The sequence below is a fragment of the Mobula hypostoma genome, chromosome 4 (genome assembly GCF_963921235.1).
Source record: "Mobula hypostoma chromosome 4, sMobHyp1.1, whole genome shotgun sequence".
Lineage (NCBI taxonomy): Eukaryota > Metazoa > Chordata > Chondrichthyes > Myliobatiformes > Myliobatidae > Mobula > Mobula hypostoma.
The window spans coordinates 139,269,628-139,292,676 of NC_086100.1; the positions used below are offsets into that span (position 1 = coordinate 139,269,628).

The 23,049-nt window shown below is 40.8% G+C and overlaps 1 protein-coding gene across 2 annotated transcripts in view; it reads left to right on the plus strand.

Annotated features, from left to right (window-relative positions):
- maml3 (mastermind-like transcriptional coactivator 3) overlaps positions 1–23,049 on the plus strand; it is a 515,482-nt gene that overhangs the window by 460,444 nt on the left and 31,989 nt on the right. The gene's annotated exons all lie outside the window — the stretch shown is intronic.

A 23,049-nucleotide genomic window follows, 5' to 3' on the forward strand; every position in this document is an offset into this window, starting at 1 on the left:
GAAAACCTCAGCAGGTCAGACATAGTCTATGGAGGGACATACGTGTAATGCATAACTCATAAAGGAAGAGTTAATACATTGTTCATTGTTTCGTTCTCAAATTAATGCATCTCAAACAGATGTTAGCAAATGTAGTTCATTTCTAATCATCAGCGCAAGAAATTTTCAGAGTTCAACTCTTGTGCCAACAAGTTCTCAGATTAAGGATCTCGACCTGAAACATTGACTATCCATTTCCCTCAACAGCTTGACACTTTGAGTTCATCAGCAGCTTGTTCTTTGCTCCTCTGTCAATAATGGTCAACATCTGACCTGTTTTCCTAACCTCTTGCTGCACCTGCATGTTAACTTTAAGTGATTCATTTACAGGACAGCAAGGCCCCCTGGAACCTCAACATCTTTCAGTCACTCACCATTTCAAAAATACTCCCATCTTATCTCTTCTTCTGTACCAAAGGGTATATCTTCGCCCACTCTCTTATCTTGTCTCCATCCGCCGAAGTCTCTTTCCGCAACTTTCACTGATGAAGTCAGAGAAGGAATCTTGCTCCTCCTTGCCTCACAAAAAAAAAGTTTTGCCTTGTTCGGCCTCTTTATTGAAGCCAGCCTACTTTAATCCCTGGTTAATATGCTACTAGGATTTTATTGCCATAATAGAACCTTCACTGGTATCATTCAGAAGATGTAACCTATATTAGACCGTCAGTTAGGCTGTACGAATACCACTGGTGTCTCCCCTGTTTCCCCAGGAACACAGCGTTGTTTCCCACTGGCATGCTGCTGACACCCAGCTAACCTCACTATTGATCCTTTCTCTACCTCAGTTATGAATCAGTCTGTCTATTACTTTTATTAGTACCAGGTGAGGAACAACTTTTTCCAACTACATATAGAGAAAAGGAAACCATCACCTTTCATTCCTATCTTAAGATCCATTTCTCAGTGATCATCTCTGTCCCTCGCCTTGGTGTCTGCATTCCCAGGCAGTCAGCCTGCCTCAAATATACTGCAGAAGTCTGCCACCCTGATACTGACCAGGCCTGGGTTCTGCCTAATTAGTTACTTTACAGAGATCATAACGAGAACAAAGATAATTGATCCCCATTACCAGGTGAAAATTGCTTAATGAATGGAACGGTGCAGCTGTTTTGACAGGTGCCTGAGTGGTCTGCAGAACCCCACGTGTTCAACTCTGAACGGCCACTAAAACATTGATTCCAATGACACAGCTGGGTGATGCTAGCACTGAACCCACACCCTTCATCTGTCTAACCCACACCCTTCATCTGTCTAACCCACACCCTTCATCTGTCTTCCAAAGTGATGTCAACTGGGCTCTTTTTTCAAAAACTCTTCAATGCTCTGTATGGGTTTGAAGATATTTTAAAAATAACTTAAAGCACTTCGCCATAGCAGGAGCATTTTCTACTTTGCAACGCTAGCGTGCTTTGTGTCATTTGATACTTGGTTTGAGTGCTGACTCTCACACCCATGTCCGACAAGGCTGTGTCAGTGGAGGAAGCAAGGAGGTGAACTTGGTGATGAAGTGGTTCAAGTGCCCCTCCTACAGACCAAGATCCAGTACAGTACAGTGCTCTGCATTAGAGCTGTGGTGCAGGGCTGACTCACTGTCCCTTTGAGTTTCAGCAAAAAGAACTGCAGAAATCTCACAACTCTGCTCCAGAACTGTAACAAGAAGTAATCTCTTGTATCTGTATACATATATATTTGTATACATATATATAAATCTCTATGCTCCTTTCCCCTCCCCTTCCCGTCACCTCTACCTCACAGACAGAATCTGAACAGCTAGTTAGAAATTGCTGGCAATCCTTGCGTGGAGGAAAGCCATCACACCTGATCTTCTGCGAAGATCTCCAGTTGCCATTAGGATAATACGATGTTGCCATGGTAATCACGCGGATTCCAAATGCATGGCTGACATAGCTGATACAGTTCCATCAGTTTTAGTCCTGGATATCGGTATTAGGGTGGTTGTGTGGAGGGATAAGATAGAGAATAAAAATGTGCTGAGCATACATGATGCTACTCTAATTGACTACATGGCAGTTGCCCATCATTAGCCTTTTGGAGTTATTGTTCAGTCTCCCTGAGTCATATATGTTAGCGTCATAGAAGCATGGAACAGCGTGCAGGATGTACCAGTTAGTATCTCAAGGCCGTAATCTTCTTTCTGCCAAATACCTTCTGCAGCTTCTCAAGAACAGACTGATACTGACTTCAGACTGTAATCTCCTCATACATCAGCTCATCATTTTGCAAATTTTTTCTAAATTTCTGCTGCCATTCACATGAGCTGAAATTGGATAACCACACCAATGATGGAAGTTTCAGAGACCGGCAACTACCCCAAGGCGTGGCTACACGTCGTGTGGATCAAGACTTGCAGACTATTTATCAGACACAAAGCACAGGAGTTTTACCTATTGTGTGCATCATTGAGAGAGGAGCGTATCGATGGATGGTCTAATGTGTGCTGAGCTGGTACTTCTACAGATACACAATGGAGAGTAATATAACTGCTGGCATCGTGGTCTACCGATGCCCAGGAACAGAAAAGGCTACAGAAGATGATGGGTATAGCCCAGTACATCACAGGTAAAGCCCAATCCAAAATTAAGTGCAATTACATGGAGTGCTGCCACAAGAAAGCACCATCAAGGCCACGCAGTCTTCCCTCTACTACCATCAGGCAGGAGCTACAGAAGCCTTAGGTCCCACACCATCAGGTTCAGGAACAGTTATTACCCTACAACCATCAAGCATAGATTACTTCATTCACCACTCCTCTGAACTGGCTCTTCAGTCTACAGATTTACAGCTCAGGTTAGAACGTAGAACATTGGAGACTGGAGCACATGAAGTTTGTCGAGCTTTCAACCTACTCTAAGATCCTTCCCTCCTAAATAGCTCTCCATGTTTCTGTCATCCGAGTGCCTATCTAAGAGTTCCTTAAATGCCCCTAATGTGTCTGACACTGCAACAAGCCCTAGCAGGGTGTTCCATGCACCCACTTACCCTCTGTGTGAAAAATGTAACCTCTGACGCCCCCATGCTTTGGGTCCAATCACCTTAAAATTATGCCTCCTCATATTAGCCATTGCCACACTGAGAAAAAGCCTTTGCTGCCCGCTCAATCTGTGCCTCTTATCTTGTGCACCTCTATCAAGTCACCTCTCATCTTCTTCCACTCAAAATAGAAAAGCCTTAGCTCGCTCAACTTATCCTCATAAGACATGCTCTCCAATCTAGACAACATCCTGGTAAATCTTCTCTGCACCTTCTCCAAAGTTTCCACATCCTTCCTATAATAGGGTGACCAGAACTGAAGTCAATACTCCAAGTGTTGTCTAACCAGGCTTTCGTAGTTTTCTCTTTGTTCTTGGTATTACTTCTTATTTGCACAGTTTGTCTTCTTTCGCATATTGGTTGTTTGTCAGTCTTTGTCTGTTTCTGTATCTGTATCATTTTTCATAAAATTCTAAATGTCTTTCTCTTTTTTCCCCTGTAAATACCTTCAAGAAAATGAATTTCAAGGTAGTATGTTGGTAATACAATGGATTCTGGTTAACTGGGACATATTGGGACAAGTACATTTTGATCCAATTAGCTGAAGTTTCATTGAAATAGTTAAAAGGTATGAAAAAGACAAACTGAGTAACAAATTATGTATTTAAATGAAATACAGGACGAATTTTAACATTACCAATAGTACTACAGTATTAAAATTTCAAACTGGAACTGTATATTAGTTCCTAATAGTTATCGATGGAAGAATTTACCCAGTATACATGACGAACAAATTAACGCAGACACCTAGTGCAAATAATGGGCGCCTTCATACAATGTTGTGGATGATTATATCATTCAAATCTTCTTTTTTATTGTAACATTCAAGATGATTGTCGATACCTTCAAATTCTTTGTAGTTATTATATTTGTGAAGTACTGAAATAATTTTGTTTTCATTCCTAGCTATTTCTGGCATTTCCAAGCCTGAATACTTGAAGCTGCAATGAGCAAGAGTTCAGAATTGTCATACTGCTTATTTATCACCAACTCTCCATGACAAAACTCACTGCTTTTTGAACACAAACACGTGAAACAGTCGCTATTTAAAAACAACTCGAAGCACGGTGTAGCATCTAATGGTCACACAAGTGTGCATGACTGATGCTGGTTAGAACCTGTGGACAACAGTCTCCTGCCCCAATTAAGCGGCATAGTAACTAAGGGAATCCCAGCAATTTTCTCGATTAGTTTTTGTTGGTTAAGAGTTAATTGTCCCAAATAAGTGACTGCCACAATTAACTGATGACCCAGTTAATAGAATCGCCTGTATATACTTCAGTAATAAAATTATTTTGAACTTTGAAATACACTATGAAGCAGGGAACTATGGTTGCTGATCCAGCAGGTGGCGCGGCCCGGCAGCAGCAGCCTTTCGGATCTGGTGCTACTTTAATTTAGTTTTTTAATTTAATTTTAAGGCACAATTAGGGTTTAGGGCAATGGATAACAGAGCGACTATCTACCATCGCCAGATACTGCTACAATACAGAGATTGCCCAAAAACAAACCTTCATGAAGATCTGCTGCTTAAATTGCGCGACCTCGGCCTGCTGTCCTCGGAGTCGCCTGATGCCGGTGGCTGGAGGTGGGGACATCGTAAGTGGTGTGCGAGGAAGCGGAAGCGAGGCAAGCGGGCAGAAGTCCGTGTCAAGAAAAAAGGAAGCCCTAGCTGGCCGGCTGTCCCATCCATATTGCTCTCCAATAGACATTAAATTGGATTGCATCCGACTCCAGTGAAATACTCAGCGGGAGTACAGAAACGGACGGAATCCCAGACTCAGTTGTTTATTTATGCAACAGTTTTTTCCCCCCCAAGCCATCGGACTACCAACCTACTGCCCTTTACTGTGCCTATTGTCTTGTTTATTATTTATTGTAATGCCTGCACTGTTTTGTGTACTTTATGCAGTCATGGGTAGGTCTGTAGTCTAGTGTAGTTTTTGTGTTATTTTATGTAGTTCAGTGTAGTTTTTGTATTGTTTCATGTATCACCATGGTCCTGAAAAATGTTCTCTTGTTTTTACTGTGTACTGTACCAACAGTTATGGTCGAAATGACAATAAAAAGTGACTTGACTTGACTTGCTTAGAAACTTTAAGCAACTGCTCCAATCTAAGCAATAACTATTGTCATTTTTGTGAGATCTAGAGGAGCTGGAATGCACAGTTGTCCCTCATGATACCTCACCATTCAGGCCATGCCTTCTTCTCATTATTTACCATCATGCAGGAGGTACTGGAGCCAGAAAGCGCACACTTCAAGCTTCAACTTCGGCTTCTTCCCCACTCCCATCAAGTTCTTGAACCAACCCAAGAACGATCTGCTCCATCTTGGGACTGTATAACTTGCACTAATATTAAATTTATTTGTCTTTATTTTGTCACATAGCACATAAGATAATATTAACAGATAATTAAAATATATATATCCTGTAGATGTAGAAGTTTGCATAAAGTGCATTTAGGACATATAGTTAGATATACAACAGTATATCTAACAGTATACAACAGTATAATGCTACTGGACCTGTCATACATTGTCTGTACTGAGTGTTCAGAAACCTCAAAGCCTGGGTTAGAAGTTATCACTCAGCCTAACGGTCCTTGTTCTTATACTGCGGTAATTCCTTCCTGACCATAGGAGGTCAAAGAGGTTGTGGGGCGGATGAGAGGGATCCTTGACAATGCAAAGGGTTCTGTCAATGAAGTGCTTCAGGTATATATCCTGGATTGGGGGTGGGGGGCTTGTGTGGTGGAGAGAGACCCGGATGATTCTTTCAGCAGTCCTCACAATCCGTTGCAGGGTTTTGTGGTCAAGTGCTGTGCAGTTCCCATACCAGATGGTGATTCAGCTGGTCAGGACACTCTCGATGGTGCTTTGGTAGAATGTGGTTGGAATGGGGGCAGGGAGCTGCTCTCTCTCAATCTCCTGAGGAACTGGAGGTTTTGCTGTGCTTTCCTGACTAAAGAGGTGGTGTTCAGGGACCAAGTGACATCACCTGTGATGTGTACCCCAAGAAACTTGGTGTTCCTGATTCTTTCCACGGAGGAGCTGCAACTTCCTGAAGTCCACAATCATTTCTTTAGTCTTGTCCATGTTAAGGCTCAAGTTGTTGTGTTCACACCAATCCACAAGCTGTTTTTACCCCCTCTCTTTATACTGACGCATAATTGTTGTTAATGAGGCCAGCCTCTGCTGTGTCATCAGCGAACTTAATAATGTGGTAAGGACCTGGTGTGACTTCACTCTGGAACTAGCTTGGGATCTTCCTTTGCCTGTTCTGCAATAGTACCAGCATGAACACAGAGGGTAAGGATCTTTCACTAGCACCTGCTGAATTTTGCTATTACAGGCCACAGCCATGATCAGCAGTGTTCAGTAACCATTTATTGCTACTCCCAAGGAAGCTAAATTTCCAAAAAATTATATCTAACTACTTACCTTTTATAAGCTGCTTCAGCACATGACTGCCAGACCTTTTTGCTCACTCTCTGAGCTCTAACCGACTGAGTTTCACCACACCACAGACAAACTCTTGTATTGGTTAAACTATTCCGTCGATTCCTGCAGGATCAACACAAATGCTCCCAATTAATGTAGACACAGCTGAAAGAATTTTGGTTATGAGAAGTGATTAATAAGTCAGAGGTTGTTTTCATTGGAACAAAGGGGTCTTATTTAATTGAGTCATATAGTGTTATAGGAGGTTTAGGCAGGGCAAACAGGAATGACCTATGTGGTCATTAGTTTAACATAAGAACAAATTACTGGAAGAACTCTGCACGTCAGGTGGCATCTGAGAAAAGAGATACTGTACAGAGCTAATGTTTCCAGTCAATGACCCTTCATTAGAACTGGTGAAGAAACTATTAGCTGAATTATTCAAAAGCTGTTTTCCTTTCCACAGATATTGTCAGACTATTTGCAGCATTTTCTGATTTTATTTCAAATCTTCAGTACCTGAGTGTTTTATTAAATTTTTAACAGATTTAAGATAATTGGTAGAAGAATTAGAAGGAAGTTGAAGAAAAGTTCTTTCAATGGAAGAGTGGTGGGAAGACTGGAACTCATTACTTAAACGGATGGTAGAGAAAGCACCTGGATGAGCACTTGACCGTATTGAGTTCTTGGGGCCTGAATTTCAAGGCTTTCGACTGACAGAAACTACCAATAACCTAAAGAGCTTTTTATAAACCGTCTGGCTAAATGTTCTGTTCAATTATACAATTCTAACATATCCTTCATGAGAGAATCAACTTCTCTAGAAAGCCAGTGTTGTTATTCAGCACAGGTTCAACTTGCTGCAGCAAATTTGTCCTTAATTATCAAAAACGGTAACTTCACTTTAAACATCACTCCACAGCTGAAAGAGTTTAACTAGTTTTTTTTCACTCCTTGGTAAGTCTTAAATGTAGGACTGAAGCTCATGAACAGGAAGCCTAGCACTGATGCTTCCTTTCAAAGTAAACTTATTATCAAAGTACAAATACGGTATGTCCACATTTTCTTGATAATAATCACAGCAAATAGAAAGAAACATAATAGAGTCAGTGAAAAACTACAGAAACAAAGAGGAACAAGCAACCAATGTGCAAAGGACAGCAAACTGTGCAAATACAAAAAAAGAATAAAAGCAAAATAATAATAATAATAATAAATAAACAGATAAATAATATTGAGAAGATGAGTTGTAGAGTCCTTAAAAGTGTGTCCATATGTTGTGGAATTAGTTCAGTGTTCGGGTGAGGGAAGTTATCCACTCTGGTTCAAGAGCCTGATCGTTAAAGGGTAATATCTGTTCCTTAACCCGGTAGTGTGGGGCCTAAGCCTCCTGTACTTCCTTCTGATGGCAGCAGTGTGAAGAGAGCATGTCCTGGTAGTGGGGGTCTCTGATGATGGATGCTGCTTTTCTGCAACAATGCTCTGTGTAGATGTGCTCAGTGGGTTTATCAGTAATGGACTGGGCCATATCGACTTCTTTTTGTAAGCTTTTCTGTTCAAGGGCATTGGTGTTTCCATACCAGGTTGTGACGCAGCCTGTCAGTATACTCTCCATGGTGCTTCTATTTTAGATGACATGCCAAATCTTTGCAAGCTTCTGAGGAAGGAGAAGCGCTGTTGTGCCTCCTTTATAATGGCATTTATATGCTGGACCCGGGGTAGATCCTCTGAAAAGATACCACCAAGGAACTACAAGTTACTAATCCTCTCCATCTCTGATCTGCTGACGAGGACTTACTCATGAACCTCTGGTTTCCTCCTCCTGCAGTCAATAATTAGCTCCTTGGTCGTGCTGATATCGAGTGAAAGACTATTGTTATGGCTCCACTCAGCCAGATTTTCAATCTTCCTCCTACATGCTGATTTGTCACCACCTTTGATTCAGCCAAAGACAGTGGTGTCATCAGCAAACAAAGAGTAAACTTCAGGGACAACAGTAATGAAATTATGTTATTTGAAAATAGTAGCAAAGTAGTCCCCTAGCCAAACCTCCATATTTCTGATTCAAGTTACTCACCTGATTCCCAGTCACAAGTGCTTTTATGCTCAGGATCATGGTCTCTTTAAAATGTTATGCATTCTCCTTTGAATAATACTGATCTCAATTATTATTCCTCTCAGCAGCCGTTCTACTTCTAAAACTCTCACATCCATGCATACTTAGTTCTGTGATACTACAAACTCTGAGACACATTGTAAATCATTGCAAGTTTAAGGACGATGTGCGGGGCAAGTTTATATTTTACAGAGGGTGGTAGGTCCTGGAATTCTCCAGCTAGGGGTGGAGATGGTAACGTACATGATATTGGCATTTGAGACATTTGGACATTCATGTGTAAGTGAAGGGAATGGAATGGTATGAATCTTTGAAATAAACTTGATCATCTGGCTTTTCAAGTTACAGCCAGAGGTGTTATTGACACCGAGCTAAATTTCAAATCTCATATTAACCATATTGCTAAGACTATGTTTTTTCATTGAAGGAACATTGCAAGAGTTTGATTTCTTAGAACATCTCAAGATGTATAAAAATTGATGCGTGCTTTTAGTTTTAGCCAATTAGACTGCTGCAATGCACACTTTTCAGGACTGCCTAAGAAAGATATAAATTGGCTGTAGCCTATTCAAAATGGAGCAGCAAAAATCTTCATTAAAACAAAGAAAATCTGAGCACATTTCACTGGGTTTTGCTTCATTACACTGGCTGCCTGTGTCCTTTTGGATCAATTTTAAAATACTCTTAATTTTACGTATGAATAATGTGGCTCTGAATAATCTAGCTCCTCTGTATATTTTGAGTGTCTAACCCCTTGCATCCTTAATCATAATCTTAGATCTGCGAATACTTGTTTGCCTAATGTTCCTAGGTCCAAGCATTAAGAACTGGTGATGTGGCCTTTTGCTCTTAAGCACCAAGAATCAGGAATACTCTGTCAACTGAGATATGCCAGGCTAATACTTTAGAACTTTTCAAAACACTTCTAAAAAGCTACATGTTAAACTTGACCAATTTATAGGATTACTTAATGGGGGTTGATTCCATTTATATAATTTGGTATACTTGATTACATGTCTTTTCTTATGGTTTTTAATTTTGTCTAGTTATGACAAATAAAGAACTTTGAGCCTGCATCATAATATATGGAGGGTGCCATATAAATAAAGTTGTTACTATTACTATTAAGTACAGGCAGATGGGATTAGTTTCAGACACCATGGTCAACACAGACATTGTTGGCTGAAGGTCCTAATTCTGTGCTATACTCTTCTTTGTTTTATCTACCACGTTATTGTGCAATGTAGTTGACTAGAACAATAATAATATTTGGCATTTTACCTATACATTAAGCTAAATATATTATTAGTTTCTGATTCTGATAGTGGAATACAATTTTTTTTCTCGACTATGAAAATGAAACGCTTTGATCACCATTTAGAGATAAAGACAGAAGCTAAACCCGGCAGACAAAATTACAGTAGGTCAACTTATGTTACCACCTGTCCACAATATTTTTCTTTGTCCCATTTTATATAGTAGAAAGATGTCATAATGTAAGGTTTGTTCTTAACTTTTATAATGGAGGTGTCTTAACAAAATATATTAACAACTTGCCTTGAGATTCTTTTAAAGAAATTGAAGTAGTTGATTGGGTGTTGAAAGTACATTTCAGAAGCAGATAGTAGAAGTCAATCAAGTTTAATATCACCGGCATATGTCGTGAAATTGGTTGTCTTTATGGCAGTAGTATATACAAAGTAATAGAGAAATAAAATGTGTATGTATGTAGAAGCTGGGGGAGAAGCTGTTCCTGAATCGTTGAGTGTGTGCCTTCAGGCTCCTGTACCTCTTTCCTGATGGTAGCAATGAGAACAGGGCATGCTGGGTGATGGGGGTCTTAATGATGGACACCGCCTTTTTGAGGCACCGGTCCTTGAAGATGTCTTGGATACTATGGAGGAGAGTGCTCATGATAGAGCTGACTAAGGTTACAACTCTGTGCAGCTTACTTCAATCTTTCACCCCCCACCACCACCACCACCATACTAGACAGTGTTGCAGCCAGTTAGAGTGCTCTCTGCAGTACATCTAGATATTATTGAGTGTTCTTGGAGACATACCAAATATTCTCAAACCCCTAATGAAGTATAGCCTCTGGTGTGCCTTCTTTGTAGCTGTATCAATATGTTGGGTCCAGAGGTATTGAAACCCAGGAATTAGAAATTTCTCAGTCTCTCCACTTCTGATCTCTCTATGAGAACTGGTGCATTTTCTCATATCTTACAATCTCTGAAGTCCACAGTTAGTTCTTTAGTCTTACTGACGTTGAGTGCAACGTATGCCCTCTTGTCACCCTCTGAAATTCTGCCAACAGCTGTTATATCGTTGTACCAGTGTTGATTGTCAGCGCGGTGGAAATGTTGTTTCTGGTCTGCATGGATTGTGGTCCACTGGTTCGGAAGTCAAGGGTCCAGTTGTGGAGGGAGGTACAGAGGCCCAAGTTCCGGAGCTTTTTGATCAAAACTGTAGGAATGATGGTGTTATATGCTGTAGTCAATAATCAGCAACCTGACATAGGTGATCCAAGGCCGTGTGACAAGCCAATGAGATCACGCCCACCTTAGACCTATTGTGGTGATAGGCAAATTGCAGTGGATCCAAATCCTTGCAGAGATAGGAGTTAATTCTATACGACTATAAGATAGAACAGAATTAGGCCATTTGGCCTATTTCATTATGGCTGATCCATTTTTCTTCTCAGCCCGAATCTCCTGCCTTCCCCCTATATCCCTTCATGCCCTGAGCAATCAAGATTCTGTCAGCCTCTGCCTTAAATATACATAAAGATTTGGCCTCCACAGCTGCCTGTGGCAATGAATTCTACTGATTCACCACTCTCTGGCTAAAGAAATTCCTCCTCATCTCCAATCTAAAAGGATGCCCCTCTATTTCGAGGCTGTGCCCTCTGACCTTAGACACTCCCACCATAGGAAACATCCTCTCCACATCCACTGTTATCAAGTAGTCACCGCTCATTCTTCTAAATTCCAGTAATTACAGGACCAGAGCCGTTTAATCCTGGAATCATTTTTGTGAATCTCCTTTGAACCCTCTCCAGTTTCAGCACATCCTTTCAAAGATAAGGGGCCCAAAATTGCTCACAATACTCCAAGTGAGGCCTCCCCAGTGCTTTATAAAGTCTCAACATTACATAGTCATAGTCATAGTCATACTTTATTGATCCCGAGGGAAATTGGGTTTCGTTACAGTTGCACCAACCAAGAATAGAGTATAAATATAACAATACAAAGCCATAAATAATTAAATAATAATATGTAAATTATGCCAAATGGAAATAAGTCCAGGACCAGCCTATTGGCTCGGGGTGTCTGACCTTCCAAGGGAGGAGTTGTAAAGTTTGATGGCCACAGGCAGGAATGACTTCCTATGACGCTCAGTCTTGCATCTCGGTGGAATGAGTCTCTGGCTGAATGTATTCCTGTGCCCAACCAGTACATTATGTAGTGGATGGGAGACATTGTCCAAGATGGCATGCAACTTGCTTTTATATTCTAGACCTCTTGAAATGAATGATAACATCGCATTTGCCTTCCTACCAAGACTCAATCTGCAAGTTAACCTTTAGAAACTCCTGAACAAGGACCCCCAAATCTCTCTGTGCCTCATATTTTTGTATTTTCTCAATATTTAGAAAATTCTAGCCATAACTAACATCTCAAAGCACTTCATCACCATAGATGCTACTGGATGATAGCCATTAAGGCAGCTCACCCTGCTTTTCTTGGATACAGGTATAATTGTTACCTTTTTGAAGTAGGTGGGATCTTTCAGCTGTAGTAAGGAGAGATTGAAAATGTCTTTTAACACTCCTGCTTGTTGGTTGGCACAGGTTTTCCGAGCCCTACCAAGTACTCCATTGGGGCCCGTCACTTTCCAAGGGATCACCCCCTTGAAAGGCAGCCTGATGCCGGTCTCTGAGACAGAGATCACGGTCACTGGAGCAGATGCTGCAGGGATCCGTGTAGCTGTAGTTTTATTCTCCTTTTCAAAGTGCGCATAAAAGGCATTGAGTTCGTCTGGGAGTGAAGCATCACAGCCATTCATGACGTTAGGAGAAATGAAACATAGAAGAAGACTTCTAATTAAATCTGAGAATTGAATGCTTGTAAAATTTGAAGAACTTCATTTTGTTTAAAAATCTATTTTGACTTTGTACAGTTTGCAGAATTATTTGCCTGTAACAATTGGCAGTCTATATTGAGTCTTCATCAGTAAGGATACACTGCCTAATGTTCAGTCTTGGGAACTGAGATTTAAACCAAGAATTGAGTCTGTTTGTTTTATGTTAGTGCCCCAAACTCATATACCGTGGATTAGGTGATTGATTAATTGGGCAGCTTCTGATTTGAGACAACTTAAAGAACAAAAACTAATCGAGAAAATAGCTGAGATTCTCTTCTTTTATTTGGGAAACTATGCCACTTTATTAGGGCAGTAGACCGTTGTCAGATTCTTACTAGCAACGGGTGCATGCACTTGTGTGGCCATTAGATGCTAAACAGTGCTTAGAGTAAACAGATTTAAATAGCGTAAGTTGTGTGTGCTTGTGTTCAATTTTTTTTGTCACTGATATTTGGCAAGGAGTAAGCAGTTATAAAATTCAGAACTGTTTTCCTCACTGAGAGTTCAAGCATTCAGACTTGGAGATGCCAGAAACAGCTGGGAGCGAAAGTGAAACGATTTAACAACTCCCAAGTTCAGAACTACAAAGAACTTGAAGGTATCAACATTCATCTTGAATGTTACAATGAAAATAAAGATTCGGAGGATGCAAGAGTTGATAGCATTTATGAAGACGGTCCAGTACCTGCACTAGGTATCTGCACTGATTTTGTTCATTGTTAATCAAAAGTACGCGTATACTGGACGAATTCCTCCATCAATAACTATTAGGAACTAATAAACAATTTTATAAGCACTGTAGTAGTATTGATAGTGTTCTAATTTGTTCTGTAATTCATTTAAATACATAATTTGTTACACAGTTAAATGGTAGTTTGTCCGTTTTATACCATTCTAACTATTTCCTTGGAACTTCAACTAATTGGCCCAAAATGTACTGTTCCTGATGTGTCCCAGTTAACCAGAATCCACTGTGTTTAAAAACTTATGCATTATTTTGAACCACCTGCTGACAGAACATAATTGTGATTAGTGGCAGTGGTAATTTCGCTGATATTATTAGATTGCCCAAGAAATTGATTGTTAGTTGGCAATTAATTACAATTCAAAAATCTCTTTTATGAACCAATTTCTCACATATCCTTATAGCACAGGAAAAGGCCATTGGTCTGATCCAGTCTACTTCGTTTCTCAGAGCACTCCTGTCAATCCCATTCTGCAATTTCCCTGTAACCCATTCTTTTTTGCATGCTCATCACCGCCACTATGGTTCTTCTGCTATTCACCTATACTAAGAGTAATTTACATCACCCAGTTAATTAATTAGCAAATTCTAATGCAGTCCCTCAACCTGAAATATCAACATACAATTCTTGCCTCCACATAGGGTTGCCAACTGTCCAGTATTAGCCGGGACATCCCGTATATTGGGCTAATTTGGTTTGTCCCATATTTCCCCCGCTAAGGTAGAGCGTTCCTATGAATCCTTTCGTAAGCGGAAATGGTGTAAAGTGAAGAAGCAATTACCATTAATTTATATGGTAAAAATTTTTGAGCGTTCCCAGACCCAAAAAATAACCTACCAAATCATACCAAATAACACCTAAAACCTAAAATAACACTAACATATAGTAAAAGCAGGAATGATATGATAAATACACAGCCTATATAAAGTAGAAATAATGTATGTACAGTGTAGTTTCACTGAACAGAATCGGGAAGTTTAAATCAAAACCGATTTGTAGAAAAAAAATCGGCACGTACATGTATGCGCACGTCATGTATGCGCACACAGGTGCCCGCGCAAGGCTTCATGCTCGTGGTAGTCTACCTTGGGATAAACACAAGTGTCCTGTATTTGACTGCTACTTTTGTCTCTTATTTGGGAGTGAGAAAGTTGGCAACCCTACCTCCACAGTTGATGCTTGACCCGCTGAGTTTTTTCGAATGTTCTTTTTTCATTGTTCCTGTATCTGCAGTTTTTTTTTCTGTCTTTGTAGTTTATTTCCACTCCTTTGGAGTGTGGTAAGAAACAAGAGCACTGGGAGAAGCTAACACAGTCACAGGGAAATGTGGAAACTACATAGCTGCCGAGATCAGAATCGAACCTGGAATGCTGGGCCTGTGCAGCAGCCACGCCACCCAAGCACGATTTGTTTTTCTTCAAACACTTGGAAACTGGATATGTAATATGCCTTTGATCATTTACAGAGTCATTCATATTGAGTGTGGAAACTTGTTTTTATAAAAGACAATGTAGGGCCTAGAGATTTAGGCTTGCTTGTTGGTCTGCACTAAAACGGCAGTCTGAAGGGAGATGGGTAGAGCAATGATTTGATCCAATACCTCTGAAAACATCTTTTGCAGCAATAAGTATCTGGCCAGATTTTTGTGCATATTAGTGTGCAATTTGTCATCTATTATATGTTTTTACACGTTAAGTATGCATTATGCTGAAAGCTGTACACAAGCCATGGCCAAACCCCTTGCTGAATGACATTGTGGAACTCATCGTGTAGTCTGTTAGAGGTCTTGGATGACTTACAGTGATCTGGAGTACAAAAAGTTCCAGAAACAGAAATGGGCTTCCTATCCGTGATATGGAAATTGAATTGAATTGATTTTATTTCTTACATCCTTCACATACCTGAGGAGTAAAAATCTTTATGTTACATCTCCATCTAAATGTGCAATGTGCAATCATAGTAATCTATAATAATTTACAGTCAATGTAATATAGAGTACACTCAAATCAGTATGAGTTCATCGGTCTGATGGCCTGATGGAGGAAGCTTTCCCGGAGCCCGTTGGTCCTGGCTTTTATGCTGTGGTACCATTTCCCGGATGGTAGCAGCTGGAATAGATTGTGGTTGGGGTGACTCAGGTCCCCAATGAATCTATGGGCCCTTTTTACACATCTGTTCTTGTAAATGTCCTGAATAGTGGGAAGTTCACAACTACAGATGCGCTGGGCTGTCCGCACCACTCTCTGCAGAGTCCTGTGATTAAGGGAGGTACAGTTCCCATACCAGGCAGTGATGCAGCCAGTCAGGATGCTCTCAATTGTGCCCCTGTAGAAAGTTCTTTGGATTTGGGGGCCCATACCAAACTTCCTCAACCATCTGAGGTGAAAGAGGCGCTGTTGTGCCTTTTTCACCACACAGCGGGTGTGTACAGACCATGTGAGGTCCTCGGTCATGTGGATGCTGAGGAACTTGAAGCTGTTTACCCTCTCAACCCCAGATTCATTGATGTCAGTAGGGGTTAGCCCGTCTCCATTCCTCCTGTAGTCCACAACCAGCTCCTTTGTTTTTGCGACATTGGCAGAACATAGCATTCATGGTAAGACTTCTGGCAGTGTGGAGGATCAGAGGGATCTTGGGGTCCGAGTCCATAGGACACTCAAAGCGCTACACAGGTTGATTCTGTGGTTAAGAAGGCGAACAGTGCATTGGCCTTCATCAACCGTGGGATTAAGTTTAAGAGCTGAGAGGTAATATTGCAGCTATATAGGACCCTGATCAGACCCCACTTGGAGTACTGTGCTCAATTCTGGTCGCTTCACTACAGGAAGGACGTGGAAACCATAGAAAGGGTGCAGAGGAGATGTACAAGGATGTTGCCTAGTTTTAAGGTGCTTGGAAGTAGGTACAGAGGAGATGTCAGGGGGTAAGTTTTTTATGCAGAGAGTGGTGAGTGCGTGGAACGGGCTGCCAGCGGCGGTGGTGGAGGCGGAAACGATAGGATCTTTTAAAATACTCCTGGCTAGGTACATGGAGCTTAGAAAAATAGAGGTAAGCCTAGGTAGTTCTAAGGTAAGGACATGTTCGGCACAGCTTTGTGGGCCAGGGGGCCTGTATTGTGCTGTAGGTTTTCTATGTTTCTATGAGAGGTTGTTTTCTTGACACTACTGTAAACACCCGTACAGAGAACTGAGTGCCAGGAAAAAGCTCCCCTCCCCCCAGCCACCATTCCAGCCCTCCAAAGGAAATAGAAGATCTCACCTGAAGAGAAGTAGAAATATAATTCAATGGTGTATACTGCACATCATGCTGCATCATTCTGGGTAGAACAGAATTGGGCCTACAATCTCTGTTAGCTTTTCTTATGACAACAGTGTTTCTTTGTAATGTGTATGGTTCAATAATGTCATAGAACTACACATCACAGGAGCAGGCCTTTCAGCCTAGTTTATCCATGCTGAATAACTTGCCTGATTGACTTAGTCCCAGTCCTGTTTTGCGATCACCTTTACATCATAATTTATTTCCATAGTTCGTAAAAGAAAACATGATCACAAGATTGAATTTCTAGACTGTAACCTTCACAAAGGACTCCACATTATTTATGGGTTCTCTGTGCACAGAGTCTTCAGCGGCATACAGTGTGGGTCTGGGAATCTCTTCAATTAAATTCAGTTAGGTCGTGCGGGCTTGTCTTCAATTGTGTGTTTGTCTGAACAAGTCTGAGGTATTTTTAAGTTTTGTACCATATGTTATTCATGAATATTTTTAGAAGAAAGTTTGCAAAGCCATCTCTCTCTCCCCTCTCTCCTCTCTCTCCTCAATTCCCTCTTTCTCCTCAATTCCATCTCTCTCATCTCTCCCCTCTCTCTCCTCAATTTCCTCTCTCTCCTCTCTTTTTCTTGTCTCTTCTCATCTCTCTCTTTTCTCTCCTGTCTCCTCTCTCTCCTTTCTCTTCTCTCTCTCTCTCTTCTTTCCTCCCTCCTCTCTCTTCTTTCTCTTCTTAGCAAGTTCAGCTTGTGAAAAGAACACAATTGCAACAGAACCCTCCAGCACCAGTTTCTCGGGCAATTAAGGAATAAGCAATAAGAGCAGCATTGCTAACGATGTGCACATCTCCAGAATAAAATCACCTGAGCATGCACGGAGTCAAATAGCCTGCCACTTATTATTGCTTGGGCTCTCAAAGCATTGACACCTGGGCACAGTACAGTAGGGCTTTTTTTTTCCATCTCCATGGACCTGAGCTGTTCATATTATTATGAACCAGCAGTCTCAGGAGAAGCATAATATGAAAAAATTAAGAGTGCTGAAATAAATGTAAAAATAAATCGATGTTTTAAAAAATACTTCTTCCTCCAACTGATTTGTAGCCCTTAGAATGTTAAAAATATATCGTATTACTAGCTGCTTTGTGATGTATGTAAATATTAATATTTGAGATCCTGCCTTTGTAAATTCATGCATACAATTATCAAAACTGAAGGTTGTAATTATCCTTTGAAACAAGTGCCTGCTTTCTTCTGATAAAGAACCATTCTTTTAGCTGTGTATGTTTTTTTTAATGCTGTGACTCTTAGAATGTCAGCCTTTCAGTTTATTGAATAATGTCTTAATGTGTAAGTGTAATAAACAAGCCAGTGGTATACTACAGACCTGCTTGGCGATTGGTGGTATTATACTAGTGGCAGGAGAGACATAACATTTTACTGTATCAAAGCCAGGCAAAATTAATCTTCAGCTGAGAATGCAGCTGCATAATGCCTTATGTGAAGTACAGGCAAGCCACTGGTTGTATAAAATCTGAAATAAAGCTATAGCTGCAAATCCCCTGGGTCTTATAGTGTACGCGGTTGAGGTATATGCTGTCATGTGAGCCATGTTATATAGTTTAATCTGGCTGGACAGTGGCTACTGGTTGCTTGGCTTTGCAAATGAGCTATAGTTCATATAATCTGGACTCCCGCTTCCCAATCACAATTCCCTCACTTGATTTCTTCACTTTCATCAGACTGGATGGGAAGATGTTATAAAAAAATAAATACTTACCTCTTTATAACAAGCTGAATGGCCCTGTTTCGTGAGGCCTTGGGATTATATAGTATTTAGTAACATTTGAGTAATATTGTAAATATATTGTTTGATTAAACGTTCTTTGTTTGCTCAAGTAATTCATTATGGGTAATATGGAAAAATAAATGAATTGCAGATGTCATGACGCTACCAGTTCATAAGTGCGTGCCTCATTTAAGGTAAAATCGAAGTACTCAAGTTATCCCTGCCTCTCCCGTGTTTCTCTTCTGATTAGTTTTGGAGTTACTAAGCCTAGTGGACGTGATGGGGTATTTTTAAAATGAACCCAAGGCAACTACCTGTCTGTGGAAGTGCAGTGAGGCGTTTGAGTTTTAAAAAAGCTCAGTGAGATGTTCAAGTTAAGAAATAAAGCTGTACAGCCCATGTCTCTTCAAAAGGGGGAGAGAGAAGATAGTCAAGCTAAAAAAAATGCAGAAAACAGTCGAATTCATAGGTTCTTAAATAGTGAGTACTGTGTGATAATAGTCATAATTTTTTTAAAAAGCAGAAATGGCTGGCTACATTGGAAAGATAGACGTGTTCACTTGCACAAGCGATAACTGGATATTGTATACTGAGCAAATTAACCAGTATTTTGAAGCAAATGAAATAACCGAGAGGCAGTTTTGCTGAGTGTATTGGTTTTAAAGGGATATAGTTTGCTTAGAAGTTTAACTGCTCCAAGCAAACCAGCCGAAATGAGTTTTGCCAATACTGTAAAAGTAATACAGGAACATTTAGAGCCAAAATCATTGTTGAATGCAGAATGTTTTAGGTTTCATAAGCGGAATCAAAATGAGGGGAGTCCATTTCAGCGTACATGGCTGAAATGAAGAAATTGTTTGAATCATTGTCAGTTCAGTAATGGACTTAATGATGCACCATTTAGTTTGTGAAATCTTAAAAGATAGCATTCAAAAATGGCTCCTAACTGAAGCACAACTTACATTTAAAAGAACAGTTGAAATTGCTGTATCGTTGAAAACGGAAGACAGAGACACAGTTGTGTTGCAGTCAGGAATTAAAGTGAGCGTAAACAAAATTGCAATGTCTAAATAGAAACTGGTCTGGCTGAACAAACTGTGCTACCATTGTGGCAGGGACTCACATACACCAAACCAGTACTGGTGTGAAGGTGAAACTTGTAGAAATTGCAACAACGCAGGACACATACAAAGAGCATATCAGGCAGACAAAATAAATGGACTTCACAGGGAAGAGAAAAAGGTAAACAGACATGTTGCAGTTTCAAGAAGAGTACCAATCTTCATGCTGTTGATGAAAAATGACAGAGGACTGGGTAGCCTTGAAGTTTACAATGTGAAAACTAATGATAGACAAGCAATATGGCTTACACCTGAAGTGAATGGCAAATTAATTAAAATGGATTTGGACATTGGCTCAGCTGTTTCAGTCATTCCACAAAAATGAGTCTAAATGGTAATTTAAAGATGCTGAACTAAAGCTTCCAGATATCTGACTTATACTGGAGAAAAGATAACTCCTATGGGAATTACATTCATAATGGTGAAATACAGAACAAACAAGCCATATTAGGCTTGTATGTGGTTAAAAAAAAAGATGGACCAGCATTCCAGGGGTGTGATTGGCTGAGACAACTTACAACTTGGTTGGTGATCCAGCCATCATTTACATGTCACATCCCCTACAATAAAGTCAACTCAAAGTGAATTAAGAAAGGTACTGGATGAGGCCACAGTGGTGCTCAAAGATGGCATCAGAAAACTCAAACATATCAAGTGTAAAATTGTGTTAAATGAAAATACCACACTCAGATTTTACAAAGCCCATCCGGTTCCTGTGATAAAGTAGCCAGTGAGCTAGATCACATGGAGGCTGAAGGAATTCTTTCCAAGGTTGAGTGGAGCTCATGGGGCAATGCCAGTGGTCCCAATAGCCAAGAAGAATTGGTCTGTCAGAAACTCTGGTGTTTTTAAGGTAACCATCAACCCAGTACTGAAAGTAAATCAATTCCCTCTGCCCAGGATGGAGGTTATCTTTGTAAGCGTTTCTGAAGGAAAACGCTTCAGCAAAGTAGACTTAGCTAAGTCTAATTGTATTGCAGTCAGGAATGAAAGTGAGCATAAACAAAATTGCAATTAATTACAACCCACTGATGGAAGTGGAAAAATAACCCAAGTGTTTCTCACCATAAACACTCAAAAAGGGCTTTATCACTATAATAGGCGTACTTTTGGAGTAGCATCTGCTCCTACACTCTGGTAGAAAGCTATGGACCAGGTGCTGCAAGGCTGCCCAGGTACTCACTGTCACCTGGAGAACAACATTATTACCAGTAGGGATGACAAGGAGCATTTCCAAAATCTCAAGGCAATGTTAAAAAGATTAGAAGATTATGGGCTCGGAGCATGATGCAACCGGTGTGAATTCTTTAAACCGACATCACTTACTGTGATCACACCATTAACACACATAAATTACACAAGTGTGCTGAGGAAAATTGAAGCAATGGTAGATGCCCCAAAGTAAAGGATATGTTACAGTTGCAGTCCTTTTTGGAATTTGTCAACTACTATAACGGTTCCTGTCAAACCTGGCTACTGTGCTCTACCCCTTGAACACATTCCTATAGATCAGGAAAATGGACAAGGCAATGTGACAACATCATGGAAATGCTGATGGATTGTTCCTGTTTACCTCTGGAAAATTAGATAACTGAAAAATTTACAAAAGAGGACACTCTTCTGGACATATTCTCCCTAATGCAAATGGAAAGACTCCCTATTATGGCAGAGATGATCCTAAGCGAAAGCAGAAAAGACTCCACACCATCTCAGATCTACAGGGCCACCCAAAGTGGATGGAATGTGCAGCAGAAACTCCAGTTTCCCCATTTTTATCAGTGCTGGGATGAACTTGCCCTTGACAGAGATTGTCTTATGTTGGGATTGAGAGTTGTTGTAACATCCAAGCTGAGAGCTAAAGTGTTGGAGGTTCTACATGAATCTCATGGGGATCTTATTAAAACATATAAGATTATTAAGGGATTGGACACGCTGCAGGCAGGAAGCATGTTCCCACTGATGAGTGAGTCCAGAACCACAGGCCACAGTTTAAGAATTAGCGGTAGGCAATTTAGAACGGAGTTGAGGAAAAACTTTTTCACCCAGAGAGTGGTGGATATATGGAATGCTCGGCCCCAGAAGGCTGTGGAGGCCAAGTCTCTGGATGCTTTCAAGAAAGAGATGGATAGAGCTCTTAAAGATAGTGGAATCAAAGGTTATGGGGATAAGGCAGGAACTGGATACTGATAGTGCATGATCAGCCATGATCACAGTGAATGGCGGTGCTGGCTCGAAGGGCCGAATGGCCTACTCCTGCATCTATTGTCTGTTGTCTAAAATGAAAGTGTTGGCTTGAAGCTTTGTCTGGTGGCCTGGCATAGATCAACAGATCGAGCAGCTTGCCATACATTTTTTGGGGATGGCCTGCATTGCCCTGGTAGAGAATTCGTGTGGACTGTGCGGGACCATTCATGGGCACAAATTTCTTGGTAGTAGTGGATGGAGCTACAAAATGCTCAGAAATGTTCCCAAATTGTCTCCACTACAGCCTCGCACATTGTTGATGTGTTGAAAAGGCTCTTCTCAAGGATTGGTGTTCCAGAACAGTTAATCAGTGACAATGGACCACAGTTTGTTGTAGATGAGTTTCGGTCATTCCTAGAAGTGACTGGAATAAGACATATTGCACTTGCACTGAGCAACCCAGCTACAAATAGCTTGGCGAAAAGGTTTGTTTAGAGTCTAAATAACGCTTTGTGAGCAATGTCAGCAAAACACTACTGACACTGAATCAGAATTAGGCCAATTTCCACCTTGCATATCACAGAGCAGCACCCTCCACAACAAACAACTCATCAGCTACGCTGTTCCTGGCTCATCCCTTGCATTCCTGCTTGGATCTCCTCATACCCAATCTCAGAAGAAGTGTGCAGGACAAACAGCTGAGACAAAAAACTATTCAAACAAGGAGGTTCGATGTTTCATTCTTGGACAAGCGGTCCAGGTGAGCTGCTACAGAGGTGACCAAACGTGGGTACTTGGCAAGATTAAGGACAGAAATGGGCCACTCTTCTACACAGTGGAGACTCCTTCTGACGTCACCTGGAGATGACACATTGACCAGTTCATGCGAGCAGTCTCAATTGTTAGAGAAGAAATGTGTCCAGAGCTGTCGGAAACACTTTCTGCAGTTCCAGAGTCAATTCCTACAACCAACACTCAGAGACCCCAGGGTCTGAGATTGTTTCACGGCCACAAGTTTCACATGCTCAGCAGAGTAATCCCCTTGTCAGGGAAGACATTATCCCACAAGAGTAAGAAAGACCCCACACCGATGAAATCTTTAGGCCTGAGTGGGGCAATTTAAAATTAACTATGCTATGGATATTAT